The sequence below is a fragment of the Crinia signifera genome, chromosome 5 (genome assembly GCF_055691185.1).
Source record: "Crinia signifera chromosome 5, ASM5569118v1, whole genome shotgun sequence".
In the NCBI taxonomy this organism is placed as follows: Eukaryota; Metazoa; Chordata; class Amphibia; order Anura; family Myobatrachidae; genus Crinia; species Crinia signifera.
This window is the reverse complement of record NC_139221.1, coordinates 105,330,379-105,349,057: the sequence shown is the minus strand read 5'-3', so window position 1 is coordinate 105,349,057 and position 18,679 is coordinate 105,330,379.

Here is an 18,679-nt window from a genome sequence, read left to right as displayed (position 1 = left end):
TCATTGCAGGGGGCTTCCGGGCGCCCAGCCCCGCCCACTTCCGCTTTGGGGGCCAGCAACAGTTGCCAGGGCAAGCCTGGGCATTGCAGGGGGCTTGAGGGCGCCAGGCCCCGCCCACTTCCGCTTTGGGGGCCAGCAACAGTTGCCAGGGCAAGCCTGGGCATGGCAGGGGCTGGAGGGCGCCAGGCCCCGCCCACTTCCGCTTTGGGCCCAGCAACAGTTGCCAGGGCAACCTTGGGCATGGCAGGGGGCTGGAGGGCGCCAGGCCCCGTCCACTTCCACTTTGGGGCCCAGCAACAGTTGCCAGGGCAAGCCTGGGCATGGCAGGGGGCTTGAGGGCACCAGGCCCCGCCCACTTCTGCTTTGGGGGCCAGCAACAGGTGCCAGGGCAATCCTGGGCATGGCAGGGGGCTTGAGGGTGCCAGACCCCGCCCACTTCCGCTTTGGGGGCAAGAAAAAGCTACCAGGGCAACCCTGGGCATGGCAGGGTTCTTGAGGGCGCCAGGCCCCGCCCACTTCCGCTTTGGGGCCAGCAACAGGTGCCAGGGCAAGCCTGGGCATGGCAGGGGGCTGGTGGGCGCCAGGCCCCGCCCAAATCCGCTTTGGGGCCCAGCAACAGTTGCCAGGGCAAGCCTGGGCATGGCAGGAGGCTGGAGGGAGCCAGGCCCCGCCCACTTCCGCTTTGGGGGCCCAGCAATAGTTGCCAGGGCAAGCCTGGGCATGGCAGGGGGCTGCCGCCCAATTCCGCTTTGGGGCCCAGCAACAGTTGCCAGGGAAGCCTGGGCATGGCAGGGGGCTGGGAGGGCGCCAGGCCCCGCCCACTTCCACTTTGGGGGCCAGCAACAGTTGCTAGGGCAAGCCTGGGCATTGCAGGGGGCTGGAGGGCGCCAGGCCCCGCCCACTTCCGCTTTGGGGGCAAGCACAATTGCCAGGGCAAGCATGGGCATGGCAGGGGGCTGGATGGCTCCAGGCCCGCCCACTTCCGCTTTGGGGACCAGCAACAGTTACCAGGGCAAGCCTGGGCAAGGCAGGGGGCTTGAGGGAGCCAGGCCCCGCTCACTTCCACTTTGGGGCACAGCAACAGCTGCTAGGGCAAGCTTGGGCATGGCAGGGGGCTTGAGGGCGCAAGGCCCCGCCCACTTCCGCTTTGGGGGCCAGCAACAGTTGCCAGGGCAAGCCTGGGCATGGTAGGGGGCTGGTGGGCGCCAGGCCCCGCCCACTTCCGCTTTGGGGCCCAGCAACAGTTGCCAGGGCAAGCCTGGGCATGGCAGGGGGCTGGAGGGAGCCAGGCCCCGCCCACTTCCTTTTTGGGGCCCAGCAACAGTTGACAGGGCAAGCCTGGGCATGGCAGGGGGCTTGAGGGCGCCAGACCCCGCCCACTTCCGCTTTGGGGGCCAGCAACAGCTGCCAGGGCAACCCTGGTCATGGTAGGGGGCTGGAAGGCGCAAGGCCCCGCCCACTTCCGCTTTGTGGGCCAGCAACAGCTGCCAGGGCAAGCCTGGACATTGCAGGGGGCTTAAGGGCTCCAGGCCCCGCCCACTTCCGCTTTGGGGCCCAGCAACAGTTGCCAGGGCAACCCTGGGTATGGCTGGGGGCTTGAGGGCGCCTGGCCCCGCCCACTTCCGCTTTGGGGGCCAGCAACAGTTTCCAGGGCAAGCTTGGGCAACCCTCGGCATGGCAGGGGTCTTTAGGGCGCCTGGCCCCGCCCACTTCCGCTTTGGGGGCCAGCAACAGCTGCCAGGGCAACCCTGGTCATGGTAGGGGGCTGGAGGGAGCCAGGCCCCGCCCACTTCCGCTTTGGGGCCCAGCAACAGTTGACAGGGCAAGCCTGGGCATGGCAGGGGGCTTGAGGGCGCCAGACCCCGCCCACTTCCGCTTTGGGGGCCAGCAACAGCTGCCAGGGCAACCCTGGTCATGGTAGGGGGCTGGAAGGCGCAAGGCCCCGCCCACTTCCGCTTTGTGGGCCAGCAACAGCTGCCAGGGCAAGCCTGGACATTGCAGGGGGCTTAAGGGCTCCAGGCCCCGCCCACTTCCGCTTTGGGGCCCAGCAACAGTTGCCAGGGCAACCCTGGGTATGGCTGGGGGCTTGAGGGCGCCTGGCCCCGCCCACTTCCGCTTTGGGGGCCAGCAACAGTTTCCAGGGCAAGCTTGGGCAACCCTCGGCATGGCAGGGGTCTTTAGGGCGCCTGGCCCCGCCCACTTCCGCTTTAAGGGCCAGCAACAGTTGCCAGGGCAAGCCTGGGCATGGCAGGGGGCTGGAGGGTGCCAGGCCCCGCCCACTTTTGCTTTGGGGCCCAGCAACAGCTGCCAGGGCAAGCCTGGGCATAGCTCGGGGCTGGAGCGCGCCAGGCCCCGCCCACTTCCGCTTTGGGGCCCAGCAACAGTTGCCAGGGCAAGCCTGGGCATGGCAGGGGGCTTAAGGGCGCCAGACCCCGCCCACTTCCGCTTTGGGGGCCAGCAACAGCTGCCAGGGCAACCCTGGTCATGGTAGGGGGCTGGAAGGCGCAAGGCCCCGCCCACTTCCGCTTTGTGGGCCAGCAACAGCTGCCAGGGCAAGCCTGGACATTGCAGGGGGCTTAAGGGCTCCAGGCCCCGCCCACTTCCGCTTTGGGGCCCAGCAACAGTTGCCAGGGCAACCCTGGGTATGGCTGGGGGCTTGAGGGCGCCTGGCCCCGCCCACTTCCGCTTTGGGGGCCCAGCAACAGTTTCCAGGGCAAGCTTGGGCAACCCTCGGCATGGCAGGGGTCTTTAGGGCGCCTGGCCCCGCCCACTTCCGCTTTGGGGGCCAGCAACAGCTGCCAGGGCAACCCTGGTCATGGTAGGGGGCTGGAGGGAGCCAGGCCCCGCCCACTTCCGCTTTGGGGCCCAGCAACAGTTGACAGGGCAAGCCTGGGCATGGCAGGGGGCTTGAGGGCGCCAGACCCCGCCCACTTCCGCTTTGGGGGCCAGCAACAGCTGCCAGGGCAACCCTGGTCATGGTAGGGGGCTGGAAGGCGCAAGGCCCCGCCCACTTCCGCTTTGTGGGCCAGCAACAGCTGCCAGGGCAAGCCTGGACATTGCAGGGGGCTTAAGGGCTCCAGGCCCCGCCCACTTCCGCTTTGGGGCCCAGCAACAATTGCCAGGGCAACCCTGGGTATGGCTGGGGGCTTGAGGGCGCCTGGCCCCGCCCACTTCCGCTTTGGGGGCCAGCAACAGTTTCCAGGGCAAGCTTGGGCAACCCTCGGCATGGCAGGGGTCTTTAGGGCGCCTGGCCCCGCCCACTTCCGCTTTAAGGGCCAGCAACAGTTGCCAGGGCAAGCCTGGGCATGGCAGGGGGCTTGAGGGCGCCAGACCCCGCCCACTTCCGCTTTGGGGGCCAGCAACAGCTGCCAGGGCAACCCTGGTCATGGTAGGGGGCTGGAAGGCGCAAGGCCCCGCCCACTTCCGCTTTGTGGGCCAGCAACAGCTGCCAGGGCAAGCCTGGACATTGCAGGGGGCTTAAGGGCTCCAGGCCCCGCCCACTTCCGCTTTGGGGCCCAGCAACAGTTGCCAGGGCAACCCTGGGTATGGCTGGGGGCTTGAGGGCGCCCTGGCCCCGCCCACTTCCGCTTTGGGGGCCAGCAACAGTTTCCAGGGCAAGCTTGGGCAACCCTCGGCATGGCAGGGGTCTTTAGGGCGCCTGGCCCCGCCCACTTCCGCTTTGGGGGCCAGCAACAGCTGCCAGGGCAACCCTGGTCATGGTAGGGGGCTGGAGGGAGCCAGGCCCCGCCCACTTCCGCTTTGGGGCCCAGCAACAGTTGACAGGGCAAGCCTGGGCATGGCAGGGGGCTTGAGGGCGCCAGACCCCGCCCACTTCCGCTTTGGGGGCCAGCAACAGCTGCCAGGGCAACCCTGGTCATGGTAGGGGGCTGGAAGGCGCAAGGCCCCGCCCACTTCCGCTTTGTGGGCCAGCAACAGCTGCCAGGGCAAGCCTGGACATTGCAGGGGGCTTAAGGGCTCCAGGCCCCGCCCACTTCCGCTTTGGGGCCCAGCAACAATTGCCAGGGCAACCCTGGGTATGGCTGGGGGCTTGAGGGCGCCTGGCCCCGCCCACTTCCGCTTTGGGGGCCAGCAACAGTTTCCAGGGCAAGCTTGGGCAACCCTCGGCATGGCAGGGGTCTTTAGGGCGCCTGGCCCCGCCCACTTCCGCTTTAAGGGCCAGCAACAGTTGCCAGGGCAAGCCTGGGCATGGCAGGGGGCTGGAGGGTGCCAGGCCCCGCCCACTTTTGCTTTGGGGCCCAGCAACAGCTGCCAGGGCAAGCCTGGGCATAGCTCGGGGCTGGAGCGCGCCAGGCCCCGCCCACTTCCGCTTTGGGGCCCAGCAACAGTTGCCAGGGCAAGCCTGGGCATGGCAGGGGGCTGGAGGGCGCCATACCCCGCCCACTTCCGCTTTGGGGGCCAGCAACAGCTGCCAGGGCAAGCCTGGGCATGGCAGGGGGCTGGAGGGAGCCAGGCCCCGCCCACTTCCGCTTTGGGGCCCAGCAACAGTTGACAGGGCAAGCCTGGGCATGGCAGGGGGCTTGAGGGCGCCAGACCCAGCCCACTTCCGCTTTGGGGGCCAGCAACAGCTGCCAGGGCAACCCTGGGCATGGCAGGGGGCTGAAGGGCGCCAGGCCCCGCCCACTTCCGCTTTGGGGCCCAGCAACAGTTGACAGGGCAAGCCTGGGCATGTCAGGGGGCTAGAGGGCGCCAGGCCCCGCCCACTTCCGCTTTGGGGGTCAGCAACAGCTGCCAGGGCAACACTGGGCATGGCAGGGGGCTGGAGGGCGCCAGGCCTCGCCCACTTCCGCTTTGGGCCCCAGCAACAGTTGCCAGGGCAAGCCTGGGCATGGCAGGGAGCTGGAGGGCGCCAGGCCCCTCCCACTTCCGCTTTGGGTCCCAGCAACAGTTGCCAGGGCAACATTGGGCATTACAGGGGGCTTGAGGGCGCCAGGCCCCGCCCACTTCCGCTTTGGGGGCCAGCAACAGCTGCCAGGGCAAGCTTGGGCATGGCAGGGGGCTGGAGGGCGCCAGTCCCCGCCCACTTCCGCTTTTGGGCCCAGCAACAGTTGACAGGGCAAGCCTGGGCATTACAGGGGGCTTGAGGGCACCAGGCCCCAGCCCACTTCCGCTTTGGGGGCCAGCAACAGCTGCCAGGGCAACCCTGGGCATGGCAGGGGGCTGAAGGGCGCCAGGCCCCGCCCACTTCCGCTTTGGGGCCCAGCAACAGTTGACAGGGCAAGCCTGGGCATGGCAGGGAGCTGGAGGGCGCCAGGCCCCTCCCACTTCCGCTTTGGGTCCCAGCAACAGTTGCCAGGGCAACATTGGGCATTACAGGGGGCTTGAGGGCGCCAGGCCCCGCCCACTTCCGCTTTGGGGCCCAGCAACAGTTGCCAGGGCAAGCCTGGGCATGGCAGGGGGCTGGAGGGCGCCATACCCCGCCCACTTCCGCTTTGGGGGCCAGCAACAGCTGCCAGGGCAAGCCTGGGCATGGCAGGGGGCTGGAGGGAGCCAGGCCCCGCCCACTTCCGCTTTGGGGCCCAGCAACAGTTGACAGGGCAAGCCTGGGCATGGCAGGGGGCTTGAGGGCGCCAGACCCAGCCCACTTCCGCTTTGGGGGCCAGCAACAGCTGCCAGGGCAACCCTGGGCATGGCAGGGGGCTGAAGGGCGCCAGGCCCCGCCCACTTCCGCTTTGGGGCCCAGCAACAGTTGACAGGGCAAGCCTGGGCATGTCAGGGGGCTTGAGGGCGCCAGGCCCCGCCCACTTCCGCTTTGGGGGTCAGCAACAGCTGCCAGGGCAACACTGGGCATGGCAGGGGGCTGGAGGGCGCCAGGCCTCGCCCACTTCCGCTTTGGGCCCCAGCAACAGTTGCCAGGGCAAGCCTGGGCATGGCAGGGAGCTGGAGGGCGCCAGGCCCCTCCCACTTCCGCTTTGGGTCCCAGCAACAGTTGCCAGGGCAACATTGGGCATTACAGGGGGCTTGAGGGCGCCAGGCCCCGCCCACTTCCGCTTTGGGGGCCAGCAACAGCTGCCAGGGCAAGCTTGGGCATGGCAGGGGGCTGGAGGGCGCCAGTCCCCGCCCACTTCCGCTTTGGGGCCCAGCAACAGTTGACAGGGCAAGCCTGGGCATTACAGGGGGCTTGAGGGCACCAGGCCCCAGCCCACTTACGCTTTGGGGGCCAGCAACAGTTGCCAGGGCAAGCCTGAGCATTGCAGGGGGCTTCCGGGCGCCAGGCCCCGCCCACTTCCGCTTTGGGGGCCAGCAACAGTTGCCAGGGCAAGCCTAGGCATTGCAGGGGGCTTGAGGGCGCCAGGCCCAGCCCACTTCCGCTTTGGGGACCAGCAACAGTTGCCAGGGCAACCCTGGGTATGGCTGGGGGCTTGAGGGCGCCTGGCTCCGCCCACTTCCGCTTTGGTGGCCAGCAACAGTTTCCAGGGCAAGCTTGGGCAACTCTCGGTATGGCAGGGGTCTTTAGGGCGCCTTGCCCGCCCACTTCCGCTTTGGGGGTCAGAAACAGCTGCCAGGGCAACCCTGGGCATGGCAGGGGGCTGGAGGGAGCCAGGCCTCGCCCACTTCCGCTTTGGGCCCCAGCAACAGTTGCCAGGGCAGGCCTGGGCATGGCAGGGAGCTAAAGGGCGCCAGGCCCCTCCCACTTCCGCTTTGGGGCCCAGCAACAGTTGCCAGGGCAACATTGGGCATTACAGGGGGCTTGAGGGCACCAGGCCCCGCCCACTTCCGCTTTGGGGGCCAGCAACAGCTGCCAGGGCAAGCTTGGGCATAACAGGGGGCTGGAGGGCGCCAGTCCCCGCCCACTTCCGCTTTGGGGCCCAGCAACAGTTGACAGGGCAAGCCTGGGCATTACAGGGGGCTTGAGGGCGCCAGGGCCCAGCCCACTTCCGCTTTGATGGCCAGCAACAGTTGCCAGGGCAAGCCTGAGCATTGCAGGGGGCTTCCGGGCGCCAGGCCCCGCCCACTTCCGCTTTGGGGGCCAGCAACAGTTGCCAGGGCAAGCCTGGGCATTGCAGGGGGCTTGAGGGCGCCAGGCATCGCCCACTTCCGCTTTGGGGGCCAGCAACAGTTGCCAGGGCAAGCCTGGGCATGGCAGGGGGCTGGAGGGCGCCAGGCCCCGCCCACTTCCGCTTTGGGCCCAGCAACAGTTGCCAGGGCAACCTTGGGCATGGCAGGGGGCTGGAGGGCGCCAGGCCCCGTCCACTTCCACTTTGGGGCCCAGCAACAGTTGCCAGGGCAAGCCTGGGCATGGCAGGGGGCTTGAGGGCACCAGGCCCCGCCCACTTCTGCTTTGGGGGCCAGCAACAGGTGCCAGGGCAATCCTGGGCATGGCAGGGGGCTTGAGGGTGCCAGACCCCGCCCACTTCCGCTTTGGGGGCAAGAAAAAGCTACCAGGGCAACCCTGGGCATGGCAGGGTTCTTGAGGGCGCCAGGCCCCGCCCACTTCCGCTTTGGGGCCAGCAACAGGTGCCAGGGCAAGCCTGGGCATGGCAGGGGGCTGGTGGGCGCCAGGCCCCGCCCAAATCCGCTTTGGGGCCCAGCAACAGTTGCCAGGGCAAGCCTGGGCATGGCAGGAGGCTGGAGGGAGCCAGGCCCCGCCCACTTCCGCTTTGGGGGCCCAGCAATAGTTGCCAGGGCAAGCCTGGGCATGGCAGGGGGCTGCCGCCCAATTCCGCTTTGGGGCCCAGCAACAGTTGCCAGGGCAAGCCTGGGCATGGCAGGGGGCTGGAGGGCGCCAGGCCCCGCCCACTTCCACTTTGGGGGCCAGCAACAGTTGCTAGGGCAACCCTGGGCATGGCAGGGGGCTTGAGGGCGCCAGGCTTCGCCCACTTCTGCTTTGGGGCCCAGCAACAGTTGCCAGGACAAGCCTGGGCATGGCTAAGGGCTTGAGGGCGCCTGGCCCCGCCCACTTCCGCTTTGGGGGCCAGCAACAGTTGCTAGGGCAAGCCTGGGCATTGCAGGGGGCTGGAGGGCGCCAGGCCCCGCCCACTTCCGCTTTGGGGGCAAGCAACAGTTGCCAGGGCAAGCATGGGCATGGCAGGGGGCTGGATGGCTCCAGGCCCCGCCCACTTCCGCTTTGGGGACCAGCAACAGTTACCAGGGCAAGCCTGGGCAAGGCAGGGGGCTTGAGGGAGCCAGGCCCCGCTCACTTCCACTTTGGGGCACAGCAACAGCTGCTAGGGCAAGCTTGGGCATGGCAGGGGGCTTGAGGGCGCAAGGCCCCGCCCACTTCCGCTTTGGGGGCCAGCAACAGTTGCCAGGGCAAGCCTGGGCATGGTAGGGGGCTGGTGGGCGCCAGGCCCCGCCCACTTCCGCTTTGGGGCCCAGCAACAGTTGCCAGGGCAAGCCTGGGCATGGCAGGGGGCTGGAGGGAGCCAGGCCCCGCCCACTTCCTTTTTGGGGCCCAGCAACAGTTGACAGGGCAAGCCTGGGCATGGCAGGGGGCTTGAGGGCGCCAGACCCCGCCCACTTCCGCTTTGGGGGCCAGCAACAGCTGCCAGGGCAACCCTGGTCATGGTAGGGGGCTGGAAGGCGCAAGGCCCCGCCCACTTCCGCTTTGTGGGCCAGCAACAGCTGCCAGGGCAAGCCTGGACATTGCAGGGGGCTTAAGGGCTCCAGGCCCCGCCCACTTCCGCTTTGGGGCCCAGCAACAGTTGCCAGGGCAACCCTGGGTATGGCTGGGGGCTTGAGGGCGCCTGGCCCCGCCCACTTCCGCTTTGGGGGCCAGCAACAGTTTCCAGGGCAAGCTTGGGCAACCCTCGGCATGGCAGGGGTCTTTAGGGCGCCTGGCTTGCCCACTTCCGCTTTGGGGGCCAGCAACAGCTGCCAGGGCAACCCTGGTCATGGTAGGGGGCTGGAGGGAGCCAGGCCCCGCCCACTTCCGCTTTGGGGCCCAGCAACAGTTGACAGGGCAAGCCTGGGCATGGCAGGGGGCTTGAGGGCGCCAGACCCCGCCCACTTCCGCTTTGGGGGCCAGCAACAGCTGCCAGGGCAACCCTGGTCATGGTAGGGGGCTGGAAGGCGCAAGGCCCCGCCCACTTCCGCTTTGTGGGCCAGCAACAGCTGCCAGGGCAAGCCTGGACATTGCAGGGGGCTTAAGGGCTCCAGGCCCCGCCCACTTCCGCTTTGGGGCCCAGCAACAGTTGCCAGGGCAACCCTGGGTATGGCTGGGGGCTTGAGGGCGCCTGGCCCCGCCCACTTCCGCTTTGGGGGCCAGCAACAGTTTCCAGGGCAAGCTTGGGCAACCCTCGGCATGGCAGGGGTCTTTAGGGCGCCTGGCCCCGCCCACTTCCGCTTTAAGGGCCAGCAACAGTTGCCAGGGCAAGCCTGGGCATGGCAGGGGGCTGGAGGGTGCCAGGCCCCGCCCACTTTTGCTTTGGGGCCCAGCAACAGCTGCCAGGGCAAGCCTGGGCATAGCTCGGAACTGGAGCGCGCCAGGCCCCGCCCACTTCCGCTTTGGGGCCCAGCAACAGTTGCCAGGGCAAGCCTGGGCATGGCAGGGGGCTGGAGGGCGCCATACCCCGCCCACTTCCGCTTTGGGGGCCAGCAACAGCTGCCAGGGCAAGCCTGGGCATGGCAGGGGGCTGGAGGGAGCCAGGCCCCGCCCACTTCCGCTTTGGGGGCCAGCAACAGCTGCCAGGGCAAGCTTGGGCATGGCAGGGGGCTGGAGGGCGCCAGTCCCCGCCCACTTCCGCTTTTGGGCCCAGCAACAGTTGACAGGGCAAGCCTGGGCATTACAGGGGGCTTGAGGGCACCAGGCCCCAGCCCACTTCCGCTTTGGGGGCCAGCAACAGTTGCCAGGGCAAGCCTGAGCATTGCAGGGGGCTTCCGGGCGCCAGGCCCCGCCCACTTCCGCTTTGGGGGCCAGCAACAGTTGCCAGGGCAAGCCTAGGCATTGCAGGGGGCTTGAGGGCGCCAGGCCCAGCCCACTTCCGCTTTGGGGACCAGCAACAGTTGCCAGGGCAACCCTGGGTATGGCTGGGGGCTTGAGGGTGCCTGGCTCCGCCCACTTCCGCTTTGGTGGCCAGCAACAGTTTCCAGGGCAAGCTTGGGCAACTCTCGGCATGGCAGGGGTCTTTAGGGCGCCTTGCCCGCCCACTTCTGCTTTGGGGGTCAGAAACAGCTGCCAGGGCAACCCTGGGCATGGCAGGGGGCTGGAGGGAGCCAGGCCTCGCCCACTTCCGCTTTGGGCCCCAGCAACAGTTGCCAGGGCAAGCCTGGGCATGGCAGGGAGCTAAAGGGCGCCAGGCCCCTCCCACTTCCGCTTTGGGGCCCAGCAACAGTTGCCAGGGCAACATTGGGCATTACAGGGGGCTTGAGGGCACCAGGCCCCGCCCACTTCCGCTTTGGGGGCCAGCAACAGCTGCCAGGGCAAGCTTGGGCATAACAGGGGGCTGGAGGGCGCCAGTCCCCGCCCACTTCCGCTTTGGGGCCCAGCAACAGTTGACAGGGCAAGCCTGGGCATTACAGGGGGCTTGAGGGCGCCAGGGCCCAGCCCACTTCCGCTTTGATGGCCAGCAACAGTTGCCAGGGCAAGCCTGAGCATTGCAGGGGGCTTCCGGGCGCCAGGCCCCGCCCACTTCCGCTTTGGGGGCCAGCAACAGTTGCCAGGGCAAGCCTGGGCATTGCAGGGGGCTTGAGGGCGCCAGGCCCCGCCCACTTCCGCTTTGGGGGCCAGCAACAGTTGCCAGGGCAAGCCTGGGCATGGCAGGGGGCTGGAGGGCGCCAGGCCCCGCCCACTTCCGCTTTGGGCCCAGCAACAGTTGCCAGGGCAACCTTGGGCATGGCAGGGGGCTGGAGGGCGCCAGGCCCCGTCCACTTCCACTTTGGGGCCCAGCAACAGTTGCCAGGGCAAGCCTGGGCATGGCAGGGGGCTTGAGGGCACCAGGCCCCGCCCACTTCTGCTTTGGGGGCCAGCAACAGGTGCCAGGGCAATCCTGGGCATGGCAGGGGGCTTGAGGGTGCCAGACCCCGCCCACTTCCGCTTTGGGGGCAAGAAAAAGCTACCAGGGCAACCCTGGGCATGGCAGGGTTCTTGAGGGCGCCAGGCCCCGCCCACTTCCGCTTTGGGGCCAGCAACAGGTGCCAGGGCAAGCCTGGGCATGGCAGGGGGCTGGTGGGCGCCAGGCCCCGCCCAAATCCGCTTTGGGGCCCAGCAACAGTTGCCAGGGCAAGCCTGGGCATGGCAGGAGGCTGGAGGGAGCCAGGCCCCGCCCACTTCCGCTTTGGGGGCCCAGCAATAGTTGCCAGGGCAAGCCTGGGCATGGCAGGGGGCTGCCGCCCAATTCCGCTTTGGGGCCCAGCAACAGTTGCCAGGGCAAGCCTGGGCATGGCAGGGGGCTGGAGGGCGCCAGGCCCCGCCCACTTCCACTTTGGGGGCCAGCAACAGTTGCTAGGGCAACCCTGGGCATGGCAGGGGGCTTGAGGGCGCCAGGCTTCGCCCACTTCTGCTTTGGGGCCCAGCAACAGTTGCCAGGACAAGCCTGGGCATGGCTAAGGGCTTGAGGGCGCCTGGCCCCGCCCACTTCCGCTTTGGGGGCCAGCAACAGTTGCTAGGGCAAGCCTGGGCATTGCAGGGGGCTGGAGGGCGCCAGGCCCCGCCCACTTCCGCTTTGGGGGCAAGCAACAGTTGCCAGGGCAAGCATGGGCATGGCAGGGGGCTGGATGGCTCCAGGCCCCGCCCACTTCCGCTTTGGGGACCAGCAACAGTTACCAGGGCAAGCCTGGGCAAGGCAGGGGGCTTGAGGGAGCCAGGCCCCGCTCACTTCCACTTTGGGGCACAGCAACAGCTGCTAGGGCAAGCTTGGGCATGGCAGGGGGCTTGAGGGCGCAAGGCCCCGCCCACTTCCGCTTTGGGGGCCAGCAACAGTTGCCAGGGCAAGCCTGGGCATGGTAGGGGGCTGGTGGGCGCCAGGCCCCGCCCACTTCCGCTTTGGGGCCCAGCAACAGTTGCCAGGGCAAGCCTGGGCATGGCAGGGGGCTGGAGGGAGCCAGGCCCCGCCCACTTCCTTTTTGGGGCCCAGCAACAGTTGACAGGGCAAGCCTGGGCATGGCAGGGGGCTTGAGGGCGCCAGACCCCGCCCACTTCCGCTTTGGGGGCCAGCAACAGCTGCCAGGGCAACCCTGGTCATGGTAGGGGGCTGGAAGGCGCAAGGCCCCGCCCACTTCCGCTTTGTGGGCCAGCAACAGCTGCCAGGGCAAGCCTGGACATTGCAGGGGGCTTAAGGGCTCCAGGCCCCGCCCACTTCCGCTTTGGGGCCCAGCAACAGTTGCCAGGGCAACCCTGGGTATGGCTGGGGGCTTGAGGGCGCCTGGCCCCGCCCACTTCCGCTTTGGGGGCCAGCAACAGTTTCCAGGGCAAGCTTGGGCAACCCTCGGCATGGCAGGGGTCTTTAGGGCGCCTGGCCCCGCCCACTTCCGCTTTGGGGGCCAGCAACAGCTGCCAGGGCAACCCTGGTCATGGTAGGGGGCTGGAGGGAGCCAGGCCCCGCCCACTTCCGCTTTGGGGCCCAGCAACAGTTGACAGGGCAAGCCTGGGCATGGCAGGGGGCTTGAGGGCGCCAGACCCCGCCCACTTCCGCTTTGGGGGCCAGCAACAGCTGCCAGGGCAACCCTGGTCATGGTAGGGGGCTGGAAGGCGCAAGGCCCCGCCCACTTCCGCTTTGTGGGCCAGTAACAGCTGCCAGGGCAAGCCTGGACATTGCAGGGGGCTTAAGGGCTCCAGGCCCCGCCCACTTCCGCTTTGGGGCCCAGCAACAGTTGCCAGGGCAACCCTGGGTATGGCTGGGGGCTTGAGGGCGCCTGGCCCCGCCCACTTCCGCTTTGGGGGCCAGCAACAGTTTCCAGGGCAAGCTTGGGCAACCCTCGGCATGGCAGGGGTCTTTAGGGCGCCTGGCCCCGCCCACTTCCGCTTTAAGGGCCAGCAACAGTTGCCAGGGCAAGCCTGGGCATGGCAGGGGGCTGGAGGGTGCCAGGCCCCGCCCACTTTTGCTTTGGGGCCCAGCAACAGCTGCCAGGGCAAGCCTGGGCATAGCTCGGGGCTGGAGCGCGCCAGGCCCCGCCCACTTCCGCTTTGGGGCCCAGCAACAGTTGCCAGGGCAAGCCTGGGCATGGCAGGGGGCTTGAGGGCGCCAGACCCCGCCCACTTCCGCTTTGGGGGCCAGCAACAGCTGCCAGGGCAACCCTGGTCATGGTAGGGGGCTGGAAGGCGCAAGGCCCCGCCCACTTCCGCTTTGTGGGCCAGCAACAGCTGCCAGGGCAAGCCTGGACATTGCAGGGGGCTTAAGGGCTCCAGGCCCCGCCCACTTCCGCTTTGGGGCCCAGCAACAGTTGCCAGGGCAACCCTGGGTATGGCTGGGGGCTTGAGGGCGCCTGGCCCCGCCCACTTCCGCTTTGGGGGCCAGCAACAGTTTCCAGGGCAAGCTTGGGCAACCCTCGGCATGGCAGGGGTCTTTAGGGCGCCTGGCCCCGCCCACTTCCGCTTTGGGGGCCAGCAACAGCTGCCAGGGCAACCCTGGTCATGGTAGGGGGCTGGAGGGAGCCAGGCCCCGCCCACTTCCGCTTTGGGGCCCAGCAACAGTTGACAGGGCAAGCCTGGGCATGGCAGGGGGCTTGAGGGCGCCAGACCCCGCCCACTTCCGCTTTGGGGGCCAGCAACAGCTGCCAGGGCAACCCTGGTCATGGTAGGGGGCTGGAAGGCGCAAGGCCCCGCCCACTTCCGCTTTGTGGGCCAGCAACAGCTGCCAGGGCAAGCCTGGACATTGCAGGGGGCTTAAGGGCTCCAGGCCCCGCCCACTTCCGCTTTGGGGCCCAGCAACAGTTGCCAGGGCAACCCTGGGTATGGCTGGGGGCTTGAGGGCGCCTGGCCCCGCCCACTTCCGCTTTGGGGGCCAGCAACAGTTTCCAGGGCAAGCTTGGGCAACCCTCGGCATGGCAGGGGTCTTTAGGGCGCCTGGCCCCGCCCACTTCCGCTTTAAGGGCCAGCAACAGTTGCCAGGGCAAGCCTGGGCATGGCAGGGGGCTGGAGGGTGCCAGGCCCCGCCCACTTTTGCTTTGGGGCCCAGCAACAGCTGCCAGGGCAAGCCTGGGCATAGCTCGGAACTGGAGCGCGCCAGGCCCCGCCCACTTCCGCTTTGGGGCCCAGCAACAGTTGCCAGGGCAAGCCTGGGCATGGCAGGGGGCTGGAGGGCGCCATACCCCGCCCACTTCCGCTTTGGGGGCCAGCAACAGCTGCCAGGGCAAGCCTGGGCATGGCAGGGGGCTGGAGGGAGCCAGGCCCCGCCCACTTCCGCTTTGGGGGCCAGCAACAGCTGCCAGGGCAAGCTTGGGCATGGCAGGGGGCTGGAGGGCGCCAGTCCCCGCCCACTTCCGCTTTTGGGCCCAGCAACAGTTGACAGGGCAAGCCTGGGCATTACAGGGGGCTTGAGGGCACCAGGCCCCAGCCCACTTCCGCTTTGGGGGCCAGCAACAGTTGCCAGGGCAAGCCTGAGCATTGCAGGGGGCTTCCGGGCGCCAGGCCCCGCCCACTTCCGCTTTGGGGGCCAGCAACAGTTGCCAGGGCAAGCCTAGGCATTGCAGGGGGCTTGAGGGCGCCAGGCCCAGCCCACTTCCGCTTTGGGGACCAGCAACAGTTGCCAGGGCAACCCTGGGTATGGCTGGGGGCTTGAGGGCGCCTGGCTCCGCCCACTTCCGCTTTGGTGGCCAGCAACAGTTTCCAGGGCAAGCTTGGGCAACTCTCGGCATGGCAGGGGTCTTTAGGGCGCCTTGCCCGCCCACTTCCGCTTTGGGGGTCAGAAACAGCTGCCAGGGCAACCCTGGGCATGGCAGGGGGCTGGAGGGAGCCAGGCCTCGCCCACTTCCGCTTTGGGCCCCAGCAACAGTTGCCAGGGCAAGCCTGGGCATGGCAGGGAGCTAAAGGGCGCCAGGCCCCTCCCACTTCCGCTTTGGGGCCCAGCAACAGTTGCCAGGGCAACATTGGGCATTACAGGGGGCTTGAGGGCACCAGGCCCCGCCCACTTCCGCTTTGGGGGCCAGCAACAGCTGCCAGGGCAAGCTTGGGCATAACAGGGGGCTGGAGGGCGCCAGTCCCCGCCCACTTCCGCTTTGGGGCCCAGCAACAGTTGACAGGGCAAGCCTGGGCATTACAGGGGGCTTGAGGGCGCCAGGGCCCAGCCCACTTCCGCTTTGATGGCCAGCAACAGTTGCCAGGGCAAGCCTGAGCATTGCAGGGGGCTTCCGGGCGCCAGGCCCCGCCCACTTCCGCTTTGGGGGCCAGCAACAGTTGCCAGGGCAAGCCTGGGCATTGCAGGGGGCTTGAGGGCGCCAGGCCCCGCCCACTTCCGCTTTGGGGGCCAGCAACAGTTGCCAGGGCAAGCCTGGGCATGGCAGGGGGCTGGAGGGCGCCAGGCCCCGCCCACTTCCGCTTTGGGCCCAGCAACAGTTGCCAGGGCAACCTTGGACATGGCAGGGGGCTGGAGGGCGCCAGGCCCCGTCCACTTCCACTTTGGGGCCCAGCAACAGTTGCCAGGGCAAGCCTGGGCATGGCAGGGGGCTTGAGGGCACCAGGCCCCGCCCACTTCTGCTTTGGGGGCCAGCAACAGGTGCCAGGGCAATCCTGGGCATGGCAGGGGGCTTGAGGGTGCCAGACCCCGCCCACTTCCGCTTTGGGGGCAAGAAAAAGCTACCAGGGCAACCCTGGGCATGGCAGGGTTCTTGAGGGCGCCAGGCCCCGCCCACTTCCGCTTTGGGGCCAGCAACAGGTGCCAGGGCAAGCCTGGGCATGGCAGGGGGCTGGTGGGCGCCAGGCCCCGCCCAAATCCGCTTTGGGGCCCAGCAACAGTTGCCAGGGCAAGCCTGGGCATGGCAGGAGGCTGGAGGGAGCCAGGCCCCGCCCACTTCCGCTTTGGGGGCCCAGCAATAGTTGCCAGGGCAAGCCTGGGCATGGCAGGGGGCTGCCGCCCAATTCCGCTTTGGGGCCCAGCAACAGTTGCCAGGGCAAGCCTGGGCATGGCAGGGGGCTGGAGGGCGCCAGGCCCCGCCCACTTCCACTTTGGGGGCCAGCAACAGTTGCTAGGGCAACCCTGGGCATGGCAGGGGGCTTGAGGGCGCCAGGCTTCGCCCACTTCTGCTTTGGGGCCCAGCAACAGTTGCCAGGACAAGCCTGGGCATGGCTAAGGGCTTGAGGGCGCCTGGCCCCGCCCACTTCCGCTTTGGGGGCCAGCAACAGTTGCTAGGGCAAGCCTGGGCATTGCAGGGGGCTGGAGGGCGCCAGGCCCCGCCCACTTCCGCTTTGGGGGCAAGCAACAGTTGCCAGGGCAAGCATGGGCATGGCAGGGGGCTGGATGGCTCCAGGCCCCGCCCACTTCCGCTTTGGGGACCAGCAACAGTTACCAGGGCAAGCCTGGGCAAGGCAGGGGGCTTGAGGGAGCCAGGCCCCGCTCACTTCCACTTTGGGGCACAGCAACAGCTGCTAGGGCAAGCTTGGGCATGGCAGGGGGCTTGAGGGCGCAAGGCCCCGCCCACTTCCGCTTTGGGGGCCAGCAACAGTTGCCAGGGCAAGCCTGGGCATGGTAGGGGGCTGGTGGGCGCCAGGCCCCGCCCACTTCCGCTTTGGGGCCCAGCAACAGTTGCCAGGGCAAGCCTGGGCATGGCAGGGGGCTGGAGGGAGCCAGGCCCCGCCCACTTCCTTTTTGGGGCCCAGCAACAGTTGACAGGGCAAGCCTGGGCATGGCAGGGGGCTTGAGGGCGCCAGACCCCGCCCACTTCCGCTTTGGGGGCCAGCAACAGCTGCCAGGGCAACCCTGGTCATGGTAGGGGGCTGGAAGGCGCAAGGCCCCGCCCACTTCCGCTTTGTGGGCCAGCAACAGCTGCCAGGGCAAGCCTGGACATTGCAGGGGGCTTAAGGGCTCCAGGCCCCGCCCACTTCCGCTTTGGGGCCCAGCAACAGTTGCCAGGGCAACCCTGGGTATGGCTGGGGGCTTGAGGGCGCCTGGCCCCGCCCACTTCCGCTTTGGGGGCCAGCAACAGTTTCCAGGGCAAGCTTGGGCAACCCTCGGCATGGCAGGGGTCTTTAGGGCGCCTGGCCCCGCCCACTTCCGCTTTGGGGGCCAGCAACAGCTGCCAGGGCAACCCTGGTCATGGTAGGGGGCTGGAGGGAGCCAGGCCCCGCCCACTTCCGCTTTGGGGCCCAGCAACAGTTGACAGGGCAAGCCTGGGCATGGCAGGGGGCTTGAGGGCGCCAGACCCCGCCCACTTCCGCTTTGGGGGCCAGCAACAGCTGCCAGGGCAACCCTGGTCATGGTAGGGGGCTGGAAGGCGCAAGGCCCCGCCCACTTCCGCTTTGTGGGCCAGCAACAGCTGCCAGGGCAAGCCTGGACATTGCAGGGGGCTTAAGGGCTCCAGGCCCCGCCCACTTCCGCTTTGGGGCCCAGCAACAGTTGCCAGGGCAACCCTGGGTATGGCTGGGGGCTTGAGGGCGCCTGGCCCCGCCCACTTCCGCTTTGGGGGCCAGCAACAGTTTCCAGGGCAAGCTTGGGCAACCCTCGGCATGGCAGGGGTCTTTAGGGCGCCTGGCCCCGCCCACTTCCGCTTTAAGGGCCAGCAACAGTTGCCAGGGCAAGCCTGGGCATGGCAGGGGGCTGGAGGGTGCCAGGCCCCGCCCACTTTTGCTTTGGGGCCCAGCAACAGCTGCCAGGGCAAGCCTGGGCATAGCTCGGAACTGGAGCGCGCCAGGCCCCGCCCACTTCCGCTTTGGGGCCCAGCAACAGTTGCCAGGGCAAGCCTGGGCATGGCAGGGGGCTGGAGGGCGCCATACCCCGCCCACTTCCGCTTTGGGGGCCAGCAACAGCTGCCAGGGCAAGCCTGGGCATGGCAGGGGGCTGGAGGGAGCCAGGCCCCGCCCACTTCCGCTTTGGGGCCCAGCAACAGTTGACAGGGCAAGCCTGGGCATGGCAGGGGGCTTGAGGGCGCCAGACCCAGCCCACTTCCGCTTTGGGGGCCAGCAACAGCTGCCAGGGCAACCCTGGGCATGGCAGGGGGCTGGAGGGCGCCAGGCCCCGCCCACTTCCGCCTTTGGGGCCCAGCAACAGTTGACAGGGCAAGCCTGGGCATGTCAGGGGGCTTGAGGGCGCCAGGCCCCGCCCACTTCCGCTTTGGGGGTCAGCAACAGCTGCCAGGGCAACACTGGGCATGGCAGGGGGCTGGAGGGCGCCAGGCCTCGCCCACTTCCGCTTTGGGCCCCAGCAACAGTTGCCAGGGCAAGCCTGGGCATGGCAGGGAGCTGGAGGGCGCCAGGCCCCTCCCACTTCCGCTTTGGGTCCCAGCAACAGTTGCCAGGGCAACATTGGGCATTACAGGGGGCTTGAGGGCGCCAGGCCCCGCCCACTTCCGCTTTGGGGGCCAGCAACAGCTGCCAGGGCAAGCTTGGGCATGGCAGGGGGCTGGAGGGCGCCAGTCCCCGCCCACTTCCGCTTTGGGGCCCAGCAACAGTTGACAGGGCAAGCCTGGGCATTACAGGGGGCTTGAGGGCACCAGGCCCCAGCCCACTTCCGCTTTGGGGGCCAGCAACAGTTGCCAGGGCAAGCCTGAGCATTGCAGGGGGCTTCCGGGCGCCAGGCCCCGCCCACTTCCGCTTTGGGGGCCAGCAACAGTTGCCAGGGCAAGCCTAGGCATT